Source organism: Prionailurus bengalensis, chromosome D2 (genome assembly GCF_016509475.1).
Source record: "Prionailurus bengalensis isolate Pbe53 chromosome D2, Fcat_Pben_1.1_paternal_pri, whole genome shotgun sequence".
In the NCBI taxonomy this organism is placed as follows: Eukaryota; Metazoa; Chordata; class Mammalia; order Carnivora; family Felidae; genus Prionailurus; species Prionailurus bengalensis.
This window is the reverse complement of record NC_057351.1, coordinates 6477122-6503603: the sequence shown is the minus strand read 5'-3', so window position 1 is coordinate 6503603 and position 26482 is coordinate 6477122. Positions and strand designations below refer to the sequence as shown.

At 45.7% G+C, this 26482-nt stretch overlaps 1 protein-coding gene across 2 annotated transcripts in view; it reads left to right on the top strand.

The window, feature by feature from the left end:
• Positions 1–3674: 3674 nt before the first annotated feature.
• ASAH2 (N-acylsphingosine amidohydrolase 2) overlaps positions 3675–26482 on the top strand; it is an 85544-nt gene continuing 62736 nt past the window's right edge. Inside the window, exon 1 of one of the 2 annotated variants that reach the window (XM_043596148.1) lies at positions 3675–3871. The gene's annotated coding sequence lies outside the window, so the exon portion shown is untranslated. The remainder of the gene's footprint in view (positions 3872–26482) is intronic. The other variant, XM_043596147.1, reaches the window with a different exon arrangement.

Here is a 26482-nt window from a genome sequence, read left to right as displayed (position 1 = left end):
GACCGCTTCCGTCACCTCCGCCTCCAGCCCCTGGTCCGAGCCTCTGGCTTGGGGGTGGGCGGGAGCCTCTCCATCCGCCTCACTGCTCCTCAACCCGCCCCTCTGCAGCGTGTGGTCACCCAGGAACCCGGGTGACGGGTACGCGAGAAAGCTTTCCAAGGCTCAGATCGTGCGGCTGCTCTGCCCGTCAGCGTCTCACTGCTTCTCACTGAAGTCAGCGCACCGCCAAGCGTCCTCGAGCCCTTCCTGCCCGCCACGCCTGCTGGTCCACTCCGCACACCTTGGCCCCGTTGCCACTGCTCCAGTCTTGGTCTCGTGGCTCAGGCCACCCGGGCCAGTTTGTCCTCCAACCCATCCACCGCACTCTCGTCGGGGGAGACCTTTGTCACTGGCCTTCCTTTCCCCAGGAATGCGCTCCCTCGGGCAGAAACACGGCTGGTTCTTTCTCCCACTTCCTTCAGGTGTCTGTTGGCCTGTCGCGCTATCGGAGGACTTCTTTGATTATATCACACAGAACAACATTCTCTCACCTCTTATTCTGCCTTTTTCTTCTTCCTCTTCGCACGCATGACCTGACAGATTACATTTATTTTTTGTTTGTCTCCTTCCATGTAGAACGGGGGTCTCATGAGAAGATGGGCTTTGTTTGGGTCCAAAAGAGTATGGTTGCCAGACGGGTGGCGTTCAGTAGATACGTGAGAATAAATATTGGGTTGGATGAATACCACCTGATCATTACGGTCAAGATTCTGGTGCCCAGAGAGAGCGAAACCAGGTGGAGAGCACCTGCCTTCCCCAGCTCCCGCTCGTCCACCCCACAGTTCTAGGAGGCTTCGTGTTACGTGCTCAGTATTCTTATTGATCAACGTGTTCACTCGTTATTATGTAAAGTGGTACAAAGAGCGACTGGACAACTCCCAATTAAAAAAGAAATAACCCAAGACCAGAATTCTAAAGGATCGAACAACCCAGAGATCTAAATGGGGAGGATGGTAGATAAAGCTTCTGGAAAAATATAGACCGTGTGTCGGGCCCCGAAGAAGGGCGTTCCAGTTATGTTTGCTTCATACCAAACTACTCCAAGCGTAGTGGCTTAAAGTGACAGGTGTCTGATTGTGGCTGATAGTTTTGTGGGTCAGGAATCCGGGCAGAACTTGGCTGGGAGACACTGCTCCTCCGTGTGGCATTGGTGATCCTCCATTGGATCCTGCTGGTGGACGGACTGCTTTGGAGTCTGACCCCGATTCACTTGTCTATCTGGCGCCTCCGTGCGGGTAGCTGAAAGGAGACCATTCGGAACTGTGACCAAAGCATCTACGTGTGGTCCCTGCTGCATAGTAGCTTCAGGATTTCCAGACTTCTTCAGAAGCTTCTCCAGAAGCGACCCACGCTTCTGTTAAAGACAAGACAACAGGTCCAAAATGGAGTCGCTTATGCTAAGCCCCACACCACCAAACTCAGACTTAATTACATTTTTGGCGCTCCAAGAAAGGAATCTTAAACCAGTCAATCGGGAATCACCTAATCAGCACTAGTTAAATCATCTGCCTGAGAGACCCCTGCCCTCCCCTAAAGGAAAGTAACCTTGCAATAACCAACCTGCTTTCTCCCCCCCCCCCCAACGTAACTGTCTTGTCCTGCTCCCTGCTGCCTATCAAAGGCATCCATTTTGCATAGCTCCTCGAAGCCCCTTCCTGTCTGTATTGGGGTGCCGCCCAATACACGAATCATTGAATAAAGCCAGGAAGATCTTTAAAAACGGACTCAGTTGGATTTTGTTATTTTAACAGATCCAAGGGCAAGTGCTCCAGGAAATGGAGAATTGACACAAGGCTTTTGTGACCCAGCCTCAGAAGTCACACGGCAGAGATTCCATGTCCTCTGTTGTCATCACGGGCAGTCATAAACCCACCGAGTCTTGGGTGGGGGGGATGACACAGATCCCCTCTATTCCACGGACGGAGTGTCAAAGAATTTGCAGCCTTGTTTTTGAACTCAGGGAGGTGTGACTCAGTTAACCCGGGAGTAGGTGAGAAGGTATTTTGAGGATAAAAGTTTGAGCAGGGATGGATAGGACAGGTGCATTTAGGAGCCATAAAGAGGCCCAGGTGCCCAGCATGACCAGGAAAATGTCAAAGGCCAGGTCAAGGGCAGAGGCCTCGGGCTGGGTGGGTTTGAATACCCCGTGAAGGAGTCTAGCCTTTGCTCTGCAGACAAGCTGTGTTTGAACTGTGTTGCTCACATACCCCGAAGGGAATTTTGAAAGAAAGTGTTCGGCTTTGCATCCATCCCGCCCATGATTTAAAAGTAATCGCAAAGGTCAGCAGCTCTGTGTGGTCATTCAGGCTGACGGAGGCTTTCTACCTACTTCTTCCTGCTACATCCAGGGTCACTGCGGGCATCTCCCTCCGAGACCCCGCGGGAGCCTGGAGAAGCACGCGGGGGCCCAAGGCCGGCGTTGGTGCCTGTCACTTCCGCTCGCTCCCCAGTGGCCGGACCTCAGCGAATGGCCACTCCAGACCGCACAGGATGCCCGGAAGAAGCGAGGAGCACAGATGTCGCGGGAGAGCTAGGAGCCCTCCCTACAGGGCATGCATACAGCGTTCTGCACACTGCTGCTGTTGCTTACACGGCCCGTCTTATTACACACTCAGCCTGCAGGCCGTGCTCTGTGCACGGACGCATGTGACTCCCCGAGCGTCAGCTCGCAGGTCCCCCAGGTAGATGCGCTTCAGGCGCAGGAGGCCCCGCAGCCTCGGGGCCCAGTTAGGAGGTGAGACATCGCTGCGAGCGGCTCGGCCACTCCAGGCAGGGGGCTGCCGAGGGGGCCTGGGCCGAGTCGGGCCGCAGATCCCCGCGCGGCTGTCCGGCTGTCTCCGGGCGCCTTCAACGGTCCATCCCCAGCCGCTTGCTCCTCCCTGCCTTGCGGCCAACTCCTCCATGAGCCCCAGGGTGGATTGTGCTGCGCCTGAAGAAAAGCAGGGCTCTGCCCTGGGCTCGGAGGCAAGCTTCGCCCCTCCGGCTTCTAGGAAGCGGCCCAACAAGAACTAGGAAAGCGGCCCCGGTTTTCAGAATCCTGGGCACCTGTGCTACCTGTCATGGAGACGACGGACGGACGGGATGTCGTGCCCTTGAGGGGCCTGATCAGACGCGAGAGGTCTTTGCCTTCTCTTCCCTGCTGCCGATACCGGGGCCCCAAAGGTTGGAAGAGTGGATTTTCCCCCCCAGGGGCCCCAGAAACCACGCAGTCTAAAGCAGGCTGTACTGCAGGCAGCCGATGCTCCGTTTTTTGGCCGGGCACAGTGTGGACGCTGCTGCGTTGGCTGCCCTGAGCTACCAGGGCGGTTGGGTGTAATCAGTCTCTCCAGTGACACCCTTTCCAGACCAGCGAGGCGGCCCCTCTGCGCGGAGCCTGACTCCTCCGCCGACAGTGACCCTACCCCACGTCTCTGGGTGCATTTGTCCCCCGACGTCTCCTCGCAGCGCGGCGTAGGGGACCCGGCGGAGGAAAGGGTGTCCTTTTCCACATCAAACGCGGGAGGCAGGTATGTCGGAGAAGACGAACGCCTCCTTCCCACGCCGTGTCCGCGCAGGGTGCCCGGGGACGGGCTCCAGGTGTGACCTTGGGAGGCCCGGGCAGGGTTTTTCCACAAGCAGGCTCAGCTGGGGCGCGTCCTGCCCGGCGCGTGAGTCAGCACACAAGTAGTTAAGTTGGAGAGCCTTGGCTTCCCCGGGCTGGCGCATTCAGCCTCCAGGAGTCAGCAAGCGGCAGTGCTCATGAGAGCGGGGGCCGGGGACACCCAAGTGCCCTGGCACTCGGGCTCGCGACGGGGACCCGCCTGCCTCTCTGAACAGCCAGCTGCCGCCGCAGGTACGTAGCTGGGCTTGGATGGATGGTGCTTTGTTTTCTCCCCCGAGGACAGAGAGCCACGGTTGCTGGCGTTTGCACACAGGCTCCCTTGACACTGAGAAGAAACAGATGTTTATTAGCCTCCTGAATAATATGACTTATTAAAATAAGGGACGGGGGGGGGGGGGGGGAGAGGGGAGAGATGCTTCCTCTCCCCGTGCGTTTCCCTCGCAAAGGCGGCTTTTCTTAATTCTGTGTGCATTCCAGGGCTGTGTGCGCTCAGGTCATTTGAATGTCGTGATCACAGGGGGAATTCGAAAGATGGCCTTTCGCTGTCCTTTCCGTGAATCTTCAGATCCGCGTTCAGAGAGCTGGATTCGGTCTGAAGAGTTGTGTGCCGAATCGGGGAAGTCAAGCGGCGGGAACTCACTTTCCTACCCCGTTTTCGACAGTGAGATTCGAATCCTTAGTCTTCAGAAGCAAACTTCTTCAGATTTACCACATAGCTGCAGGATCTCAGGATTTTCTGGCTCACAGCCTGAGGCCTCCTGGCTCAGATACGTAGGGTGACCTGAGATAACTTTTCGAATCCCAATTCTGTTGTTGTTGTTGTTGAATTGTCAACTTAGCTACCATACGGTGTCGTCTTGGCTTCGGGAGTAGATGCCCGTGGTTCATCGCTTACACACGACCCCCGGTGTTCATCCCAACAGGTGCCGTCCTCCATGCCCGTCCCCCGTTTCCCCCACCCCCAGCACCCCTCAGTGTGTTGTCCGTATTTAAGAGTCTCTTATGGTGTGGTCTCCCTCTGTGTATCTAATTTTTCCTTCCCCTCCCCTCTTCTTGTAATGAGTCTGCTCAACTTGGTCATCCCGGCCTTCCCATCCTTTTGGATGACTCTTCTTTATATGAGCCGTTGAAGAATGTCTGAAATTCTGAGTGGATTGGAACTATCCTCAAAAACTCGGACTTGGTGGAATTTCCAAGGATATAGGGACATAAGCAAAGCCTGTTGGGATCTCATTCCATCTCTAATCTTTTTATTTTTTTTAAGCTAGATGACCAGTTTATTATAAAAGGGTATAATTCAGGAACAGCCAGATAGAAAAGATACATAGGGCCAGGCAGGTATGAGGAAGGGGCCCAGAGCCTCCCCGCCCTCTCCAGGGACACCATTGCAGCGAATCTCCACGTGTCTCCCAACCTAGACCCTAGAAGCCCGTCCTTTTTGGGTTTCTACGGAGGCCACATTGCAGAGGCGTGGTTGATTCAGTCCTCAGCCCATCTCTGTTTTGTCACGGCCACATCAGCCACCAATAACTGACATCTGTGGCATTGATGATCAGGGTGATGTCACTGCAGCTGGAGTGAAAAGGATGTGAATTCGAGTCCCACGTGCGTAACTTACTGGCTCTTCGAAATACCTGGAGCCTCACTTGCTTCGTTTGTAAAATTGGGATCCTGTGTGTAAATGTGGTGCTGGTCACAGGGAGAGAAATAGGATGGGCTCTGACACCAAAGCTTCCAGTGGAGAGAGAGAGACACTCATGAAACCGTAGGTACCAGAATGGAGGAGTGTGTAAAGTGTGAGAGGAAGAAATGGGTTAAGCCATGAGCTCCAGCTGGGGGCTCACCGGATCCTCGGTAGGAGGCTGAGGAGAGGCGTGGCCCCCAACCCCGTCCCCTTTGCCAAAAGGAAACCGTTTGTGATGTGAGGTGACACCTAGAAGGCTTGTCTCATTGGCTAAAGAACAGACATCGGTAGCTGGTTTTACACGTTCTTCCAAATGGGCACCTTTCAAAGCCTTCTGCAGGGAGAATGTCGCCAGCCTCCTCCTCCTTTCTCTTCCTCTCACAGAAAGGAGTGCCCCTTCTTTCTACTCCTGCTCCAAGGTCAACGGTAGATGAGAGAAATGGAGAGCTCATCAGATCTCTAGCGCAAATGCATCATTGAGAGGGAACCAGGCTAATCCGGACCGTCGTCTCTCAGGGCAGGTTTCAGAAGTTCTAGCAGAACCAGGGTGGGATGGGTGTGTTTGAAAAAAAAAAATGTTCATAAAACCTTTGAGGTAATGAGTTATCCAGTCTTAGGATCAAGACTCTTAAACAGGAGGTGAAGAGCCACTTCCTATCACCGGACTTGAGTGTCAAGGGTCACCCTAAAGGGAAAGAACTCTGATACCCAGACCTCCTGCAGCGGGGGACACTTGGGCTGTGACTCTAAGTAGTCCCCCTCCCCAATTTTCCCATCTAGCACGTGGGAATCTGTCCCAAATTTCTCCAGAACACTGGAAACCAGAAACTGTTGTGTCCATGGTCATGAGGCCTCTCCTCACACCTCACTGAGGACAGCTTCGGTGACCTTACGATGCTCGAGAAGGAGGAAGAAGGTGGTCAGGGGTTAGTCATCCATCACTAGATTCTGGCAGGCGGTGAGGCCACAAGAGGGCAGTGCAGAGAATAGCACTGATGACCGTGAAGGAGAATTTGAATGTCTGCTGACGAGCTTCTTAGGATCCTGCCAAGAAATGAGGTCCCTGAGGCCCTCCGAGAATCTTCTGCAACTGTTTTCTGTATTGTTTTTCTTTACTGCTACCCACATGTCTTTGTTGCTCTTGCAGACTGGCCTGGTCTGGGAGGAGCAGCTAACAGAAAGGAAAACAGCAAAGTGTATTTGTGATACAGAACACAGCAGTGGGTACCCGTTGGATATGGTTTCGGCAGCCGTCTGGAATATCCAGTCTCAATTCCTGCTCCCCATTGCCTCCCTAGCTCCAGGGACAACATTGTTATCTTAGACTATGCTTACGAAATGTCTCGTTCAGGGCTTAGAAGGTGGTTTGTGTCGTGACAACGGTGGGGTAAGGAAAGTTCACATTGGTGCGTTGGCGCCAGCTGTATATACTTCCAGTGTTTTCCTCGGGGGGCCTGAAATCAACCGTGGCGGGAGTGTTCACGTACACACCAGTACAACACACCGGGGTTGTCTATGCCTGGAGAGCCAGTTGTTAAACGGGTAGCAACCCACCGCTCCCAGGACATGTCACAGAAAATTCTGTGACAAAGAGATGAGATGCTGCCTTAAGACATTAAGAGGGAAAAAATTGCCTTTGGGAGAAACTATTTTGTATTGTTAAAGAACACACGATAGACCCACGATCAGGTTTACTTAGTGGCAAAACTCTACAAGTTCGAAGACGAGGAGCATTCTGGCCAGGTCACCTTTCCAGGGAATGCTATCACTTTTTCTAGGTGTTCAGACCCCTGAACTATGTTGATGGAGACACATAACGCCATCTTTATGTTACTATGTTCATAAGGGGAAGAATTTATAAGTGAACCTTTGCAGCTGAAGTTTAAGAGTACTCTAATCCTTTTCTAGGTCATTTACTCTTTGGGTTAACACGAGTAGGAACAAGAAATTTTTCAAACTCTGAGGTGGAAGATTGTTTGTTGAAGTGCGTCTCCCTAACCTCACAGCCACGGAGACTGAGTATGACCAGCACCCCACATAGATGAACTCTGTGGCCAAGGTGACTTTAGATCTTCTCAGAGAGTGGGGGCACTTCGGAGAGCTCCCTCTCTGGGAGCATTCATTCATTGAGAGGTCCTTGAAGTTCCTCATCTGATGATGCAAAACCAAAGGAAACTTTCCGTCTAGAAAATGAGAACTCCCTGTGGATGAAACTGATATATAAGAGAGAGAAGTTATTCATGAGCACTTAATAAACATCTGTGCTAAACAAATAAAGGGCACTGTAAAGCAGATTTACTCATCCAGTCTGCCTGACACGTACTTCTTAGTGAACCCTCACAACCACAGGAAGAGGTAGTTGTGAGTATTCTCTCCAATTCAAAGATGAGGAAATTGATGTATCAAGTTAAGTGACTTCTTCCAGTGAGGGCATTGCTGGGATTTGACCTCAAGAAATCTCCATCTAGAGGGGCGCCTGGGCGGCTCAGTCAGTTAAGCATCCAACTTCAGCTCAGGTCATGATCTCACGGTTCGTGGGTTCGAGTCCCACGTCAGGCTCTGTGCGGACAGCTCGGAGCAGGGAGCCTGCTTCAGATCCTGTCTCCCTCTCCCTCTGCCCCTCCCCCGCTCATTTCCTCTCTCTCTTTTTCTCTCTCTCTCAAAAATAAATACTAAAAAAAAAAATCTTGATCTAGAACCCTTCCTCTTATTTTTTTTTAAATTTTTTTAACGTTTATTTATTTTTGAGACAGAGACAGAGCATGAATGGGGGAGGGTCAGAGAGAAGGAGACACAGAATCTGAAACAGGCTCCAGGCTCTGAGCTGTCAGCACAGAGCCCGAGGCGGGGCTCGAACTCATGGACCGTGAAATCATGACCTGAGCCGAAGCCGGCCGCTTAACCGACTGAGCCACCCAGGCACCCCTAGAACGCTTCCTCTTAAGCCACCATTGTTTACCATCTCCCTGCAAGGTACGTGACTAGAAATTTAGCTCCTCTCCTCGGAACATGGGCCTCCACTTTTGTTGCATGGAAAACGATCTCGATTCAGACGTCACAGAACAATGGCTGTCAAAATTGGATCAAGTTTTCCGCGTTGCGTTGAGCCGGCGCTTCCTGCAGTCACAAAGCAGTGGTTGAAGAACGGAGCAGAGAAGTTCGGGCTTCGATGTGCACAGGAGTGCTTCTTTCCAGCTGTTTCTCCCGCGAAAGAAAGACAAAACCCTTCCACCACCAATGTTTCACCTCTCTCTGGCTTCCGGGTTCCAGCAGGAATCTCGAACAAGGTCGTGATAGTCCAAGAAGAAACAAAAAGCGTGTTTCTCTCCCACATGCGCTCTTTTGACGTTGCTGGAAGCTTGGAAGAAACGCTATGTTCGTGAAGTTTTGGTTCGGTGTTAGAGTTACGAGCGTCGGCCTTAGCCCTCGTCCTGATGGCTTTTGGGCCTTGTGTTTATACCCAGAACTCACACCAAACCCACCTCCTTCTCCACCGCACAATCAGTTGACTTCCCCAAGTTTCTTCTTTTGGCACATGGCACCATGAGTCTCTCCCGCCCTTCAAAAATTGGACTGACGCTTGGTCTTCCCTCTTCTCCTTTTCCCATGTTGACCTGGTGGCAACTCCTAGTGGGATAATCGACACTTCTCTGATATCTTCCTCCTCTCTGTTCCCACTGTCACCCCCACAGACCACCTAAGCTCTGCTTCCCCTCCCCCCCAAATGGGGTCTCAACTCTTCAATGGCTGCCTGTCTCAGCTCCAACTTCTACAGCATTAGAGCACTAAGCAGGGACACATTTGGAGGGCCTCAAGAAGTCCTGCGGCCAGTTAGTGATGTTGGCCATGCCAGGGGATGGAAATAAGCATTGTCTGTTAGCCCCACCTGCTCCTTTATGTTTGCAAAAATGCAGGTCTCTTCACATGTTTGTCTCACTCAAACACATTCGGGGACCCTTTCCTGCGTTCACTCAGTTAAGATTGCCCAACCTGGCATTTTAGAACATTTGAGAACATCCAGTAACTTATCCCTCAGCTGTAGATTTTATTGCCCCCCGACAAAGCCTACATCAGTGGGTCTCAGGCTCAGGGTCACAATGGACCAGCGGGCGACAGGGGGTGGGGTTCCATCCAGAGTGCCGGCCACCTTCCGTAACACTGTATCCTGTCCTCACTCTGACATACTGGGGTACGGATGTGGGAGTGTCACATATGAAGAGCATCTTTCAGAAGGTTAAGGGAGAAAACGATTGAGGACTGCTGCCTCAGTTTACCCAAACCACGCTGTCTGCTGTTGTATATATTTGGGACTTTCCTTCCCCTGCGCTGACGCTCCAGCATCCACACCTCTCCCTGGCCAAATCTGGTTTCTTCTTCAAAGTTTGGCTTCAATTCCATCTTGTTCATGAAGCCCGCCTTGATTTTTCAAACTAGAGAGGATCTCTCCTTTCTGCAAGCCCCCAGAGCATCTTATGTAAGATGCTTATGTTCAATCTTGCATTATGTTTACTTGGCATCTGTCTTGTATTCCCTGCAAAATCCAAGAGAATGATTTAAAACATCTTTGTATTTCACTGGGCCACATACCTGGTAGGACCTCCACGAACTGGCCTCTTCTCGCCACCCTTGTCCTGTCTTTCCTCGGTGTCCCCCCTTTGCCTTCTCTGCTCTCGAAATAGCAGATGACTTGGAGTTTCCCAGAAGGCAACTTTGCATGTGCCTTCTTATCAGGTGAAGTCGATGGCCCGGATGACCACAGTTCTCCACCCCTCCCTGAACCCACACCTTCTGCAGCATGAGACGCGGAGACCATTTCTCCTCCCCCTGAATCTGGGCTGGCCCCGCGACGTGCTTTGGGCAGTACAAGGCAGCAGAAGTTACAAGGCGCCAGTTCTGAGCCTGGCCCTCAAAGACTTGCAGGTTTCCACTCGTTTTCTTGGACAGTTGCCTAGCTGCCACACAAACAAACCTGGGCCAGCTTGCAGGAGAATGAGAGACCGCATGGAACAGAGATGAGCCATCTGGCACAGGCCATCCTTAAACTGGCAGGTCCAGGGGAGGGACAGAGAGAGACACACACACGGAATCCGAAGCAGGCTCCAGGCCCTGAGCCGTCGGCACAGAGCTTGACGCAAGGCTCGAACCCACGAACCACGAGATCATGACCTGAGCCAATTAGAAGCTTAACCGACTGAACCCCCAGGTGCCCCTCAAGGAATATATTTAAACGAGGGAAGCAATGGATTAAATCAGAGGCTGTAACAAGCCTGCATATGTTCAATTTGTCTCACATAGTGTAAGTAGTGAGGTATTTTTTTTTAAAAATGGTTTGCCTAGGGGCGCCTGGGTGGCTCAGTCGGTTAAGCGTCCCACTGGCTCAGGTCATGCTCTCCCGGTTTGTGGGTTTGAGCCCCGCGTCGGGCTCTGTGCCGGCAGCTTGAAACCTGGAGCCTGCTTCGGATTCTGCGTCTCCCTCCTTCTCTGCCCCTCCCTCTCTCTCTCTCTCTCTTGAAAATAAACATAAAAAATTTTTTGGTAATGGTTTGCCTACATTTGAAAATCAAGAAATTTAAGGTAAGCCCCATATTACTAACTTTCCGCCCCCCCCAAAAAAAATCCATCAACCTTGGGCCTTCGTTTCCTCATGGCACCAGTGAGTGGGGACTCCCCTTTAGATGAGCACACTCTTCTGGCTGTGACAATCCTCAGTGATCCCTGCCTGTCGGCTTCTCGATACACATTGTCATTTGTCATCATGTCTGCACTTGTGCTGCATCCGTGGCTTTCACTCCGTGGTTTACCTGCTGTGAAACCCTGAGCACTTAGGAGAGCTGCTGATAACTGGGTCCCCTCGCCTCCTTCTGCCTGTAACATGGGTGTGATGGAGACAGATTCTCTCTCCCCGGGCAAGATTTTAAGTGTCGCTCATATCTCATCTTTCTCCTCTACTAATTGAATTTTTTTCTCCCTCCAAAGGGTTTTCAGGGATAATTTGGCTTCCAACCTGCCGAAACTAGAGCAAGGCATTTTCTTTCATCTCACAATTCAGTTTCATTATGGCAGGAACTGCAGAGGAAGAGTCACCCAGCAGGGACGGCAGGCCGGTCAGGAGGATCATGCCAGTTTTCTGATGTTTTTCCCCTTCATAACATTGTTTTTTAAATGTGTGTTTATTTTTGAAAGAGAGGGAGACAGAGCGTGAGTGGGGGAAGGGCAGAGAGAGAGGGAGACAGAGAATCCGAAGCGGGCTCCGGGCTCTGAGCTGTCAGCACAGAGCCCCACGCGGGGCTCGAACTCGTGAACTCAAGATCATGGCCTGAGCCGAAGCCAGACGCTTAACCGACGGAGCCACCCAAGGCGCCCCTATGTTTTTCCCCTTTAACGGTGCTCACAAGGGTCTATGTACAACCTGCTATCTGTGGTCTGTCTCTTTCAGGATGGACTGCAGAACTTTATTTATTTTTGGTCAGATGATTACTTATTCTGCTTCTAATGCTTGTAACTCATTGATGTTCAGGAAGGCACTGGTACAGGTAGACCAGCTGTTTACTCTGGCATCTGCTCCAATTGGTCGTTGCCTAGGCTGAACCCGTAGTTAAATCTTTTGAACATATCAACTCTGGACTTAACACACTGGAACGCAAAACACGCTCCTCTCCAACGATGCCTTTACCTTTGGACTCACTTGTGACACAACAGGCTCAGCAACTTGGTCACAGCTCTGTGCCACTTGGCCGTATCAGTTCTTTTATGTAAACACCAACTTAATTATCCAATTCAGAAGAAACTTTGTCTCGTGGTGCATCCAAAGTTCAGCTTGTGAGGGCATGAAAGGCAGCTCAGCCTGTTCTCCCATTAGTGAAATGAAAAAGCAGGTAGAACTCGCCTAAGTAAGTTGGTGCCTCAATATTTCTAAACGCCCCATGGGATCGGGCAACCGACTTAAGAGTTGGACCAAGATGGCCTCTGAAGTGACACATTCTGCTTTGTCGAGCTGAGAAAAGCAACGGAAACTCTATTTTTAGTAGTGGTTGTTCTTCAGTAAGGATAGGCAAGAATAGACTAGCAAAGTTGACACCTCCTTTCCAGCCTACTTGGAAAATCGTTCTCCCAACGTGATGTTTTCGTATCCCGTACCCATCCGTTGAAGACCATACCTTTTGATCGCAGAGGTAATACACGACCGTTGCGACAAATTTTAATACGGTTAAGCAAGATGCAGAAAATAAAAAGTTCCCTCACATCCCGGGAGTATTTCGAAATGGATTACTCTAGTTCTCCCTTTGTCTCTGTCTCTCTTTGTATTTTCGATAGCTTTAAGACTTGGGAGTGCTTTCTTTTAAACCCCAAATTTAGGGGAAAAAAATAAACATCTTGAAGGGAAGGTTTTCAAATCTGGTTTGCATTTCCCTGCTGTCCTAGAGATTTTAAACGAAAAGGACTCAGGCTGTCCCTCTGGCCACTGATCATTGTCATGGGCTGAACCCCCTCTCTTTTGAATGTCTTCCAATTGCTTGTCACTCTGCTCACCTGTGTGCCTGCTTCTGGAAACCCGGAGTATTCCAATTTTCTGTGATTGGAAGAAAAAGAATGTTTGGTTAGAACTATATGTAAATTAAAAGTCAACAGGCTCTGCACGAGCCGAAGAGGCTCTCCTATGGTTTATTTTTTAAAAAGTTTTTATTTTTTTTAAGTTTTTATTTATTGTTTTGAGAGACAGAGAGAGGGAGAGAGAATCCTAAACAGGCTCTGCACTGTCAGCTCGGAGCCCAACACAGGGCTCAAACTCACAAACCACAAGATCGTGACCTGAGCTAGAGTTGGACGCTCAACCGACTGAGCCACCCAGGCACCCCTCTCCTATGGTTTAAAATGCGGACTTTATTTCATAAGTTTCTGTGATCTGGAGACCTTTTATATTTATTTCCCATTTGTAACTATGTCTTAGAGTTGAGACTGCCTGAAATGTGACCTCTGAATTAAAGAGATTTTAGTATATTTTGAAATGCAACATTGAACAGCTCTTCATCTACCTGTCATTTGGATGTCTTCTGTGGAAAAAATGTCCACTAGCTCTGCCCATTTAAAAAAATTTTTAGGGGCACCTGGGTGGCTCAGTTGGTTAAGTGTCTGACTCTTGATTTCGGCTCAGGTCATGATCTCACGGTCCGTGAGTTTGAGCCCTGCGTCGGACTCTGTGCTGACAGCTCAGAGCCTGGAGCCTGCTTTGGATTCTGTGTCTCCCTCTCTCTCCACCCCTCCCCCACTTGCACTCTGTCTCTCTCTCTCTCTCAAGAATGAATACACGTTAAAAAATTTTTTTAAGTTTATTTATTCTTGAGAGAGAGAGAAAGAGAGCACAAGCAGGGGAGGGGCAGAAAAAGAGGGAGAGAGAGAATCCCAAGCAGGCTCCACATTGTAGGCACAGAGCCTGATGTGGGGCTTGATCTCGTGAACTGTGAAATCGTGACCTGAGCTGAAACCAAGAGTCAGACGCTCAATGAACAGAGTCACTCAGGTGCCCCCCTTCTGCCCAGTTTTAAGTTGGTTGTCTGGGTTTTTTTGTTGTTGTTATTGAGTTATATGAGTTCTTTACATATTTTGGATATTAATCCCTTCTCTCACATATGGTGTACAAATATTCTCTCCCATTCCGTAGGTTGCCTTTTCATTTTGTTAGTGGTTTCCTTTGTTATACGGAGGCTTTAGTCTGATGGCATCCCACTTGTGATTTCTGCTTTTGGTGCCTGGGCTTTTTGTGTCCTGTCCAAAACATCATTGCCAGGGTCCTTTCTTCTAGGAGTTTCATGGTTTCAGGTCTTATGTTTAGGTCTTTTTTCTTTTTTAATTCAAACATATGTTTTTAATGTTTATTTTTGAGAGAGAGAGCGAGAACAAACAGGGGAGGGGTAGAGAGAGAGGGAGACACAGAATCCGAAGCAGGCTCCAGGCTCTGAGCTGTCAGCACAGAGCCCAACCCAGTGTTCGAACCCACGAACTGTGAGATCATGACCTGTGCCGAAGTCAGATGCTTAACCAACTGAGCCACCCAGGCACCCCTTATATTTAAGTCTTTAAGCCATTTTGAGTTAATGGTTGTGAATGGTGTAAGATATGGGTCACATTTAATTTAGCTGTGTGTGGTTATCTAGGAATAAAACCTTTTTATCTGTGGCATTTATTGGAAATGTTAATGAAAGAAATGTTAAAGAAGATTTATAATTGAGCTCAGGAGTCTTCTTCATTAACTGGTGTTAATTAGGAGGCTATGTTAATCAGGATGGGTGGGGGGGCTTGCTGTGGTAAAATCGTTGCTTAACACATAAGCATTTATCTCTTGCTTATGCAAAGCGCACTCCTGGTCTGATGAGTCTCTGAAGGAGATTTCTTCCAAGTGGTGACTCAGGGATCGGGTAGCCTATCATCTGGGACAGGCACTTATCAGGGTCACCAGAGCAGAGGAAGAGAGATCATGGAGAACCCACACCCCCTCTAATGCCTCCGCATCAAATACTTCAACCTGCAAGTGACACATATCATTGCCACTCACGGCCCAAGGATCAGTGACTGCCAAGGGGGCCAGAGAGCATAACCTCCCTGTATGCCCACAAAGGAGCAAAGGACCAGATATGGACCAGTGTTTCCAGACTCCATGGCCATGACCTTAGGCAAGTACCACAACTCACTCGTCTATTGTGACGGGTTTGGGCCAGATGACTCGGTGACCTCCATCCTACCACCCTGAGTCTAAATTTCTGATTCCGTCTTAGCTTTGTGATTTTTACTGCTTTGTACGCACGATTTCACTGTTCCTCTAAGAATATCAGGCAACTTCCAGCAAGGGACAGATGTTTGGTTTCTTATTGGCAGTATAACCTTTGGCTATTTGTTTCACTTTTCTAAAACTCTTCTTTTCCTTTTTAATTCAAATATAGAATGGGGATAGGAAGAGCGCATCTTCAAAAAATTACCGAGTAGTAAATGAGGCAACTCATGTAATGTTTTAGAACAGTGTCTGGATCATTCTAAGAGTTCAGTAGGTTCCTTTCGTGTGATTTTATTTTTAGTTTTATTATTATTTTTTTAATGTTTATTTTTGAGAGAGAGAGAGAGAGAGAGAGAGCATGAACAGGGAAGGGGCAGAGAGAGAGGGAGACACAGAATCTGAAGCAGGCTTCAGGCTCCGAGCTGTCAGCATATAGCCCGATACAGGGCTCGAACCCACAAACTGTGAGATCATGACCTGAGCCGAAGTCACATGCTTAACCAACTGAGCCACCCAGGTGCCCCCAGTTTTATTTTTTAAAGATGACTGTCCTTTTTGTCCTGGCTTGATAAGTGTCTACATAGTAACAACTCAGATAGATGTTGTTGTCCTTCATGCCCTGGCATGATTAGTCAGCCCAGCCCATGCCAGTCTGTTTCGTGTACCCACACATAAAATGGGGTCACAGACTCTACTTGTAGGTGTTCTGGGTCTTTCCCCAAGACCCTCACCTCCCGTGCACTGTGCCTCATCTGCCTTAGCACATTCATCTATCGATGGACACTTGAGCTGCTTCCATAATTCGGCAGTTCTAGATAATGCAGCAATAAACAGAAGGGTACATATATTCCTTTGAATTAATGGTTTTGTATTTTGGGGGTAAATATTCCAGGACTGCAATTCCTGAATCATAGGGTAGCTCTGTTTTTAACTTATGAGGAACCTCCATACTGTTTTCCACAATGACTGCCCCAGTTTGCATTCCCCCCTATAGTGCAAGAGGGTTCCTTTCTCTCCACATCCTCACCAACGCTTGTTGTTTCTTGTGTTTTTGCTTTTATCCATTATGACAGGTGCGAGGTGCTAGCTTATCTCTAATCATAGTTTTGATTTGCATTTCCCTGATGATCAGTGATATTAAGCATCTTTTCACGTGTCTGTTGGCCACCCAGATGTCTTCTTTGGAGAAATGTCTGTTCATGTTTTCTTCCCATTTTTAATTGGATTATTTGTTTTTTTGGGTGTTGAGTTGCACAAGTTGTTTATATATTTCAGATACTAACCCTTTATCAGATATGTCGTGGGGTAATATCTTCTCCATTCCTTAGGTTGCCTTTTAGTTTTGTTGATTGTTTCCTTTGCTGTGTGGAAGTTTTTTATTTTGATGTAGTCCCAATAGTTTATTTTTGCTTTTATTTCCCTTGCCTTGGGAAACATATCTAGAAAAATGTTGCTACAGCTGATGTCAGAGAAATTACTGCCTGTGCTCTCTTCTAGGATTTTTGTGATTTCAGGTCTCACATTTAGGTCTTTAATCCATTTTGAGTTTGTTTTTTGTGTATGGTAAAAGAAAGTGGTCCAGTTTCATTCTTTTGCATGTTGCTGTCCAGTTTTCCTAACACCATTTATTTAAGAGAATGTCTTCTTCCCATTGTGTATTTGTTCCTCCTTTGTTGAATATTGACCATATAATTGTGTATTTATTTCTGCGTTTCCTATTCTGTTCTGTTGATCTATGTGTCCATTTGTCCCAGTACCACACTGTTTTGATTACTACTTTGTAGTAGTAATTTTGTAACTTTGTAATATAACTTGAAGTATAGTAGTAGCTTTACAATATAACTTGAAGTCTAGAATTATGATTCCTCCAGTTTTGTTTTTGTTTTTGTTTTTGTTTTTCAAGATTGCTTTGGCTATTTGGGTGTCTTTTGTGGTTCCATACATATTTTAAGATTGTTTGTTCTAGTTCTGTGAGACATGCTGTTGGCATTTTGATAGGGATTGAGTTAAATCTGTAGATTCCTTTGGGTAGTATAGACATTTTAACAATATTTGTTCCTCCAATCTATGAGCATGGAATATCTTTCCATTGTAAGTGGGATTTTATAATTTCCATTGTAAATGGGGTTGTTTTCTTAATTTTTCTTTCTGCTACTTTATTATTAGTATATAGGAATGCAACAGATTTCTGAACATTGATTTTATATCCCATGACTTTACTGAATTCATTTATCAGTTCTAGTAGTTTTTTAGTGGAATCTTTAGGGTTTCCTATATACAGAATCATGTCATCTGGAAACAGTGAAAGTTTTACTTCTACTTACCAGTTCAGATGCCTTTTGTTTCTTTTTCTTGTCTGATTGCTATGGCTAGGAATACCAGTACTATATTGAACAAAGGTGGTGAGAGTGGGCATCCTTGTCTCGTTCCTGACCTTGGGAGAGAAAGCATTCAGTTTTTCCCCATTGAAGATGATGTTTGCTGTGGGTTTTTCATAGATGGCCTTTATTGTCTTGAGGTATGTTTCCTCTAGACCTACTTGTTGAGGGTTTTTATCCCGAATGGATTCTGTACTTTGTCAAATGCTTTTTTTGCATCTATCTAAATGGTCATATTTCTCTCATTGATGTGATATATCACGTTGACTGGTTTGCGAATATTGAACTACTTTTGCATTCTGGGACTAAATCCCACTTGATCGTGGTGTATGATTTTTTTTTTTAACATATTGTTGGATTCAGTTATTACTAGTATCTTGTTGAGGATTTTTGTATCTGTGTTCATCAGAGATATTGGCCTGTAGTTCTCTTTTGTTGTGATGTATTTATCTGGTTTTGGTATCAGGGTAATGCTGGCTTCATAGAATGAGTTTGGAAGTTTTCTTTCCTTTTCTGTTTTTTGGAATAGTTTGAGAAGAATTGGTATTAAGTCTTCTTTAAATGTTTGGTTAGAATTTGCATGTGAAGCCATCTGATCCTAGACTTTTGTTTGTTGGGAGTTTTTTGATTACTGATTCAATTCCATTGCTGGTAATTAGTCTGTTTGAATTTTCTATTTCTTCCTGCTTCTGTTTTGGTAGATTATATGTTTCTAGAAACTTATTCATTTCTTCCAGTTATCCAATTTGTTGGCATATAATTTTTCATAATATTCTCTTATAATCCTTTGTGTTTCTGTGGTGTCAGTTGTTATTTCTCCTCTTTCATTTGTGATTTTGTTTATTTGGGTTCTCTTTCTCTCTTCTTCTTTTTTTTTTTTTTTGATGAGTTTGGCTAGAAGTTTATTAATTTTATAGATTTTTCAAAGAACCAGTTCTTGGTTTCATTGATTGTTCTATTGACATTTTAGTTCCTGTATCATTTATTTTTACTCTTATCTTTATTATTTCCTTCCTTTTGTGGGTTTGGGGTTTCCTTTGTTCTTTTTTTTTTTTCTAGCTCTTCTAGGTATAATGTTAGGTTGTTTATTTGAGATTTTTCTTGCTTCTTGAGATTGGCCTGTATTGCTGTCAATTTCCCTATTAGAACCATTTTTGCTACATCTCAAAGATTTTGGACTGTTGTGTTTGCAATAGCATTGTTTCCATGTAATTTTGTATTTCTTCTTTGATTTTTCGGTTGACCCATTCATTGTTTAGTGCCATGTTATTTACCCTCTGTGTATTTGTGGTCCTTCCAGATTTCTTCTTGTGATTGATTTCCAGATTCATAGCATTGTGGTCAGAAAAAATTCATGGTATTATTTCGATCTTTTTTAATTTGTCGAGATTTGTTTTATGGCCTATTCTGGAGAATTTTCTGTGTGAACTTGAAAGGAATGTGTATTCTGCTGTCTTAAGATGGAATGTTCTGAGTATATCTGTTAAATCCCTCTGTTCCAGTGAGTCTGTCCTTCAAAGTCACTATTTCCTTGTGGATTTTCTTTTTGGATAATATGTTCATTGATGTAAGTGGGGTGTTAACTTCCCCTACTATTATTGTATTATTATTCATTATTTCCTTTATGTTTGTTATTAACTGTTCATGTATTTGGGTGCTCCCAGTTTGGGTATATAAATACCTATAATTGTTATATCTTCTTGTTGGATTGTCCAATTAAAATTGTCCTTCTTTGTCTCTTGTTACAGTCTTTGTTTTAAAGCCTATTTTGTCCAATGTAAATGTTGCCACTCCAGCTTTCTTTTGATATCCATTCACATGATAAATATTCTCCAACCCCTCACTTTCAATCTGCAGATGTCTTTAGGTCTGAAATGAATCTCTTGTAGGCAGCATATAGGTGAGTCTTGGGTTTTTTTTTTAATCCATTCTGTCACTCTGTGCTTTTTTTAATATTAAAAAATTTTTTTAATGTTTTTATTTATTTTTGAGTGAGAGAGACAGGGTGTGAATAGGGGAGGGGCAGAGATGGATGGAGACACAGAATCTGAAGCGGGCTCCAGGCTTCGAGCCGTCAGCACAGAGCCCAATGCCAGACTCGAACTCACAAATCGGGAGACCATGACCCGAGCCGAAGTTGGCGGTTAACCAGGCACCCCTATCCTATGTCTTTTGATTGGAGATTTTAGTCCATTTATATTCAAAGTAATTATTGATAGACATGTATTTATTACCATTTTGTTACTTGTTTTGTGGTTGTTTCTATAGCTTTTCTCTGATCCTTCTCACTTTCTTTCAGGGTTTGTTGGCTTTCTTTAGTAATGTATTTTGGTTTCTTTCTCTATTCTTTGCATATTGTTAGTACTTTTTGACTTGTGATTACCATTAGGTTTATATATAACATTTGCACAGAGCAGTCTATGTTAAGTCGATGGTCATTTAAGTTTGAACCCATTCTTTACTCCTGTCCTCTTCATGATTTAGGTATATGGTGTTGTATTTTGCTTCCTTTTATTTTATGTATTCCTTGTCTAAATTTTACAGAAATACTTATTTTTACTCTTCTCTTTTTTTACTTTTCATACCTTCACTTACATTCTTTCCTTTCCATTTAATGAGTCCTCTGTAATATTTCTTAAAGGGATGGTTTAGTGGTCATGAACCTTAGTTTTTGTTTGTCTGAGAAACATTTTTTTTTTTTTAGGAACTCTTTATCTCTTCTATTCTGAATGATTGCCTTGCTGGATAGAGTATTCTCGGCTGCCCATTTTTCCTTTACAGCACTTTGAATATATCCTGCCACTCCCTTCTGACCTGCAAAGCGCTAAGAAATCTGCTGATAAAATTGTGAGAGTTCTCTTGTATGTAACTGTCTCCTTTTCTCTCGCTGCTTTTAAAGTCTTTTCTTTATCATTTTTGCCATCTTAATTACCCTGTGTCTTGGGTTGATTTTTTTTGGGGGGGATCTCTGTGTTTCCTGGATCTAGATATCGATTTCCTTCTCCAGATTAGGGAAGTTTCCAGCCATTATTTCTTCAAATTAGTTTTCTTCCCTCCTTTCTCTGTCTTCTTCTTCTGGGATCCCTAGAATATGGACAATGTGGTGTTTTTTTCCACAGGTACACCGTGTGGACAGGAGATGCTAAGCATCTGAGATTTATGTAGAGGGAATGAATTACATCAAAAGATGTTGTCACTTTGTCCCTGAAATGACGATAAATGTAACGGCAGCCTGCTTTCCCCCGATCCGGCTTCATCATCATGTATGGCAAACAGGTCAAATTTGTCACTGCCAAACGCAATAAATTCACACCCTGGTTTTGGAAAAAGATAAATCATCAGAGAATAATTTCCAGATACTCCGCAAAGGTTGTATAGCCCCACGTTGTTTTTCTAAGTGTAGTAAAATAGGGACAATTTCAATTCCTATCTTATCTAAATTTCAACCCCCCTGGATGTTTTGAAAATAGCAAAGGACTCCCCTTCTTCCCAAGGCTGCGTGTGTCAAACTAATGGGGAGATCCTTCGAACCACCTGTGAAGAATATGCCGAGAAAATAACTGTGCTTAAGGCTTAAACACGCAGAACCTACCATTCTTGGACATTACATTCAGCCTATTAACATAAGAACTTGTTCACATCAGGCTACTGAGTTAACAAAGGACTTACCAAAATGTATGTCCACGTGAACCTTTCAGCTAGGTAGGTTTCTGTCAGCCTCCATTTTTCTAATAAGGAAAACAAAAGGGAGGGACTAAGGTCACTGTGCAAAAAGCCTCAATCTTCAGATTCCAAATTCCAGTCCTTCCCATATACTGGATCTTTTGCCTTTATGTTTTGCCCTTTGTATTGAAGACACCACTGCAGTAAATTTGGGGAGACGAATCCTGCAGCCCCAAGGAGGGAGAGGTTATCTACCTTTTCCTGTGAGAAAAACAGGACTGTCGATATTGCTGGAAACAAGGGCATGGTGAACCCCTTGGGGACGAGAGCCATGGTGCACCCTGTACCATACCGTCTTCCCCTTGTGCTTGGCCACTGTGTTCAGAGCTGGGACCTCCCTCATGGAAGGAACCTGGGCTTCCCATTGTAGTGAAGTATATCTATTAATCTCCTTCTCAAACTCAACATATGACAGGTACAGAAGGGGTTTACTAAGAAGCAGCCTCTCCAGGGACACCTGGTGGCTCAGTCAGTTAAGCGTGTGACTACGGCTCAGGTCATGATCTCACGGTTCATGAGTTTGAGCCCCACGTCGGGCTCTGTGCTGACAGCTCAGAGCCTGGAGCCTGCTTCTGATCCTGTGTCCCCCCTCTCTCTCTGTCCTTCCCCCACTTTCACTCTGTCTCTCTCTCAAAAATAAACATTAAAAAAATAATTAAACAAAACAAAAAAGAAGCAGTCTCTCTGGCTTGGAACAGAAGGAGCCTCCCTTCTGTTACTTAAGGTTTAAGGTCAAGATTCAACTGACGCATATGGAAAGGTAAATCTATAAATAGTCAACTGATAATGGGACTGCTTTGGGGTTCAAAAGTATTTTTCAATTTCCTTTGCAAAACCTGTAAAGTGGTAAGATACCACCATGGCAGCCCTGTGTACTTAAAACTAATTTTTTTTTCTGATCTAATGAAGAATTCATTATGTCAGACTACTCATCACTTTGAACTTAAAAAATGTTCCCAGAGGCAGCTTGGCATACACAGTGTTCAATGATTGGAATGCATATATTCTCCAAAGGGAGGTATGGTGCTCACTTTTGTGAGATTTAGCTTGGACATGTTCTTAGCTGGAGGTAACAGAATCTACTCCAGAGGAAAGGCATTTATTAGGGGTTAGAGATAACTTGCCGAATCTTGGGGAAGGCTCAAGGCAGAGAATTGGGGTTGAGTTTCCTGCAAAAACTCTCCAACTTAAATATAGACCTGAGCTGCTAAGGGATGGGCTGCTTTGGTCGTGGTCATGGAATAAGGAAGTGGCTGAAGCCACCACACTGCCAGCTCAAAGTCAGGCTGCCATGATCCAAACCAGGAAAGCAGGTGTCCAATACAGAGCCCCTCTCCTCAAGTGGCTCAATGCTGAATCAGAGTCTCGCATGAGTGCATCTGAAAGGCAGAAATGAACCGGCATCTGGAACCCAGGGCAAATGAGTGTCTGGTGTTGGCATGCCAGCTGGGTTGAGTGAAGCCCTCTGTGATGTCTGCCACAGTGCTTCACCCCATTTCTCTTCTCTCCACTGGCGTATTAAAGAGCAAAGCTTATTTCCCATCCATCTAGCCTCCTACCTGTCCTTATCTATGACTCATCCATCCATCCATCCATCCGTCCATCCATCCATCCATCTGTGCATCCATCCATCCATCCATCCATCCAACTATCTGATTTTTGCACTTCCATTATTATTATTATTATTATATTTTTAAAAATCTGTTTCAGGGGCGCCTGGGTGGTGCAGTTGGTTAAGTGTCCGACTTCAGCCAGGTCACGATCTCGCGGTCCGTGAGTTCGAGCCCCGCATCAGCCTCTGGGCTGATGGCTCGGAGCCTGGAGCCTGTTTCGGATTCTGTGTCTCCCTCTCTCTCTGTCCCTCCCCCGTTCATGCTCTGTCTCTCTCTGTCCCAAAAATAAATGTTGAAAAAAAAATTAAAAAAAAAATCTGTTTCAGGGATGCATGGGTGGCCCAGTTGGTTACGCATCTGACTCTTGACTTCAGCTCGGGTTGTGATCTCATGTTTCATGGGTTAGAGCCCGTGTTGGGCTCTGCACTGACAGTGTGGAGTCTGCTTGGGATTCTCTCTCTCCCTCTCTCTGTCTCTCCCCCCACTCACTCTCTTTCTCTCTCAAAAATAAATAAACTCTAAAAATCTGTTTCAGAATGGGTCTAAAAGATAAGGACTGTTTACAAAGGTGTGACTACAATACCATTATCACAGTAACATTTTTAATAATAATCCCCTAATATCATCAAATATCTAGTCAATGTTCAAATCTTCCCAATTGTCTCATAGTTTTCAAAGCCAGTTTGTTTGAAGTGGGTTCTAAATGATGAGGGTTTGGGTCTTACAGTGTAAGTTAGTGGGCATGTCTCTTCAGCCTCTTTTCATCCACAATTTCTTCTCCTTTGCTCCCCTCCCCTCCCCTGCCTTGGCCACTCTCCTCCCCTGCCCTTCTGCTTCCCCACCTCTCTCTCTTTCTCTCCACTTCCAATTTCTTTGTTCAAGAAGCTGGGTCATTTGCCCTACAATCTTTTGCCATCTGGATCGTGCTTACTGTATCCCCACATTGTCCTCTGATAGTTGTTTGTCTTTCATATTTTCTACAAACAGACCCTCAGATCTAGAGGTGGATCCAGTTTAGGGTTGATTTTTGGTAAGAGTATTTGAGAAGTGAGGGTGCATGCATCACTTAGAGGCTTGTGGTAGTCATTTGTCTCTCTCTTTGGTGACTTAAATCAGCATCCAGTTGGCGATTGTTGCCTGGTTCCATCCTTTCACTAGGGGTCTGCAAAGCATTTGGATTCTTGGTGTGTCATTCCTTCCTCATTCATTGGCTCGGATTCTTCAAGTGTGAGAAACTCTCTCATCAACGATTTGGCTTTCCCAAGATACCTCTATATAGGAAGAGCAGAGTACATTCTTGATTTCTAGACCTCCCTCCCTTTTTCCTTCCCAGTTTTCAGAAAAACAAATTGGAATTCATTATTTTATTTTGTTAAAAAATTTTTTTTAACGTTTATTTATTTTTGAGAGACAGAGCACGAGCAGGGGAGGGGCAGAGAGTGAGGGAGGCAGAGAATCTGAAGCAAGCTCTAGGTTCTGAGCTGTCAGCACAGAGCCCGATGTGGGGCTTGAACTCACGAACCAGGAGATCATGACCTGAGTCGAAGTTGGATGCTTAACTGACTGAGCCACCCAGGTGACCCTGGAATTTGTTATTTTAAATGCAGCATCTTTTAAAGGTAGTCAGTGAGGTTTGGGTTTTTTTTTTTTTAAGCATCATTATGACATCATGGATCTAGGCAAATTTGATTTGCTTCAATCTTCTGCAATTATCTTTTTAAAAAATTGATGTCCAGATTGATGCATTTGAGAGCGAAACTCTAGTTCTTTTTGACACAATTCTGATCGTCTTGCTCATCATCTTGACTTCCTTGACTTCCTTGATTCCTTGACTTCCTTGATGGTCTTGTTGTGACATCTGTTTAACTATCTCCGTGAGGGAAGGGGCACATATATGACCTGAGCCAGGCCAGTCAGATGCTGTCTCTCAAGAACTGAGCCCTGAATAGACCTAGGAATGAAAATGTGTTGCAGGTTTCATTTGTGTGTTTCTTGCCCCAGACCTAGAACCAGCCATTTCTTCAAGGATCGCTTGTTTTTTGTTTTTGTTTTCATCTTGTTTTGTTTTATTTGTTTGTTTTGTTTTGTCTTAAGCAAGAAACAGTATTTAGAGACCACAATCTGGATGCTCTATGAAATAACATGTTTTAAAAAGGTAATTTATTCTTCAATTATCCCAAGAATCAAAGAATGGAAAAGGATGAGATGATTAGCATGGGGCATAACCTTGCAAAGAGGGTTTATTTTTAAAGGCCATCCAGACAGAAATAAAAAGGAAGTACACATTACAATATTTGCAGTGATTTTTATCTTCCCCTCACCCCCAGGGGGTCTGGCTATTTTTTTGGGTGCTTCAAGTCCCCTCGGCCCAACATGGCTCCTACCCTGGCCCTCCCACAGTGCTTGGCATCTTCTCGATTATTCTCACCCCTCCATGTTTAGGGATGGGTCTTCAAATGTCATCTGGGAGAAATGATACATGATGTAACACCCTGGTTACAATGATCTTACTGGACTAGACTGTGGGTCACCTCCTAAATCTCGGTGTGAATGAGCATAGCAGGGCTCCTTTCCTTGGGGGGGGAGGTGTTGGGAGAGGACCGGCCGGGATGGTGGGTGCAGCCTGGAGGCCCTCCCACTGCAAGTGAGAAGGGAATCTGATGGCAGGTCATTAGGAGGTGTCCGTTGTTTTTACCTGCCTTGATTTCATTTTGGAGATCTATCCTTCCCTCTTTGGGGATGGTCTTGTTGTGACATCTGTTTAACTATCTCTGTGAGGGAAGGGACACGTATATGACCTGAGCCAGGCCAGTCAGATGCTGTCTCTCAGGAACTGAGCCCTGAACAGAGCAACGTACAGACCTAGACAGCCGGAGTGCATCCATCTCGATGGCGAGGCTCTGGTTTTGTTTTTTTTTTCTGGTTGGTTTTTTTGCCGTAACCATCTTTATTATCTAGATTGATTTTGACTGTAGCTCCTACAGTATTGGGATAAATTCCACATTTAAACATCAGGGAAAGAAGAAGAGAGACAGGCGAAGATGAAGCAGAAATGTGGTTCTGTGGGGAGCTACCCCCGATGCCCCAGACCTCAGGATGGGGGCTGTGCTCAGTCCATTGCTTGTCTATTTGTTTTTCATTTCTTTTCTTTTTTCTTTGATTTAAATCCCAGTTAGTTAGCATATATTATAGTAATGATTTCAGGAACAGAATGTAGTGATTCATCACTTACATACAACACCCAGGGCTCATCTCAACAGGTGCCCTCCTCAGTGCCCATCACCCATCTAGCCCATCCCCCACCCAACACCCCTCCAGCAACCCTCAGTTTGTCCTCTGTATTTCAGAATCTCTTATGACTTGTCCCCTCTCTGTTTTTATCTTATTTTTCCTTCCCTTTCCCTATGTTCATCTGTTTTGTTTCTTAAATTCCACATATGAGTGAAATCATATGATACTTGTCTTTCTCTGACTGACCAATTTTGCTTAGCATAATACCTTCCAGTTCCATCCACGTAGTTGCAAATGGCAAGATGTCATTCATTTTGATTGCCGAGTGATACTCTATTGTATATATATATACCACATTTTCTTTATCCATTCATCCATCGTTGGACATTTGGGCTCTTTCCATACTTTGGCTATTGTGGATAGTGCTGCCGTAAACATGGGGGCGCA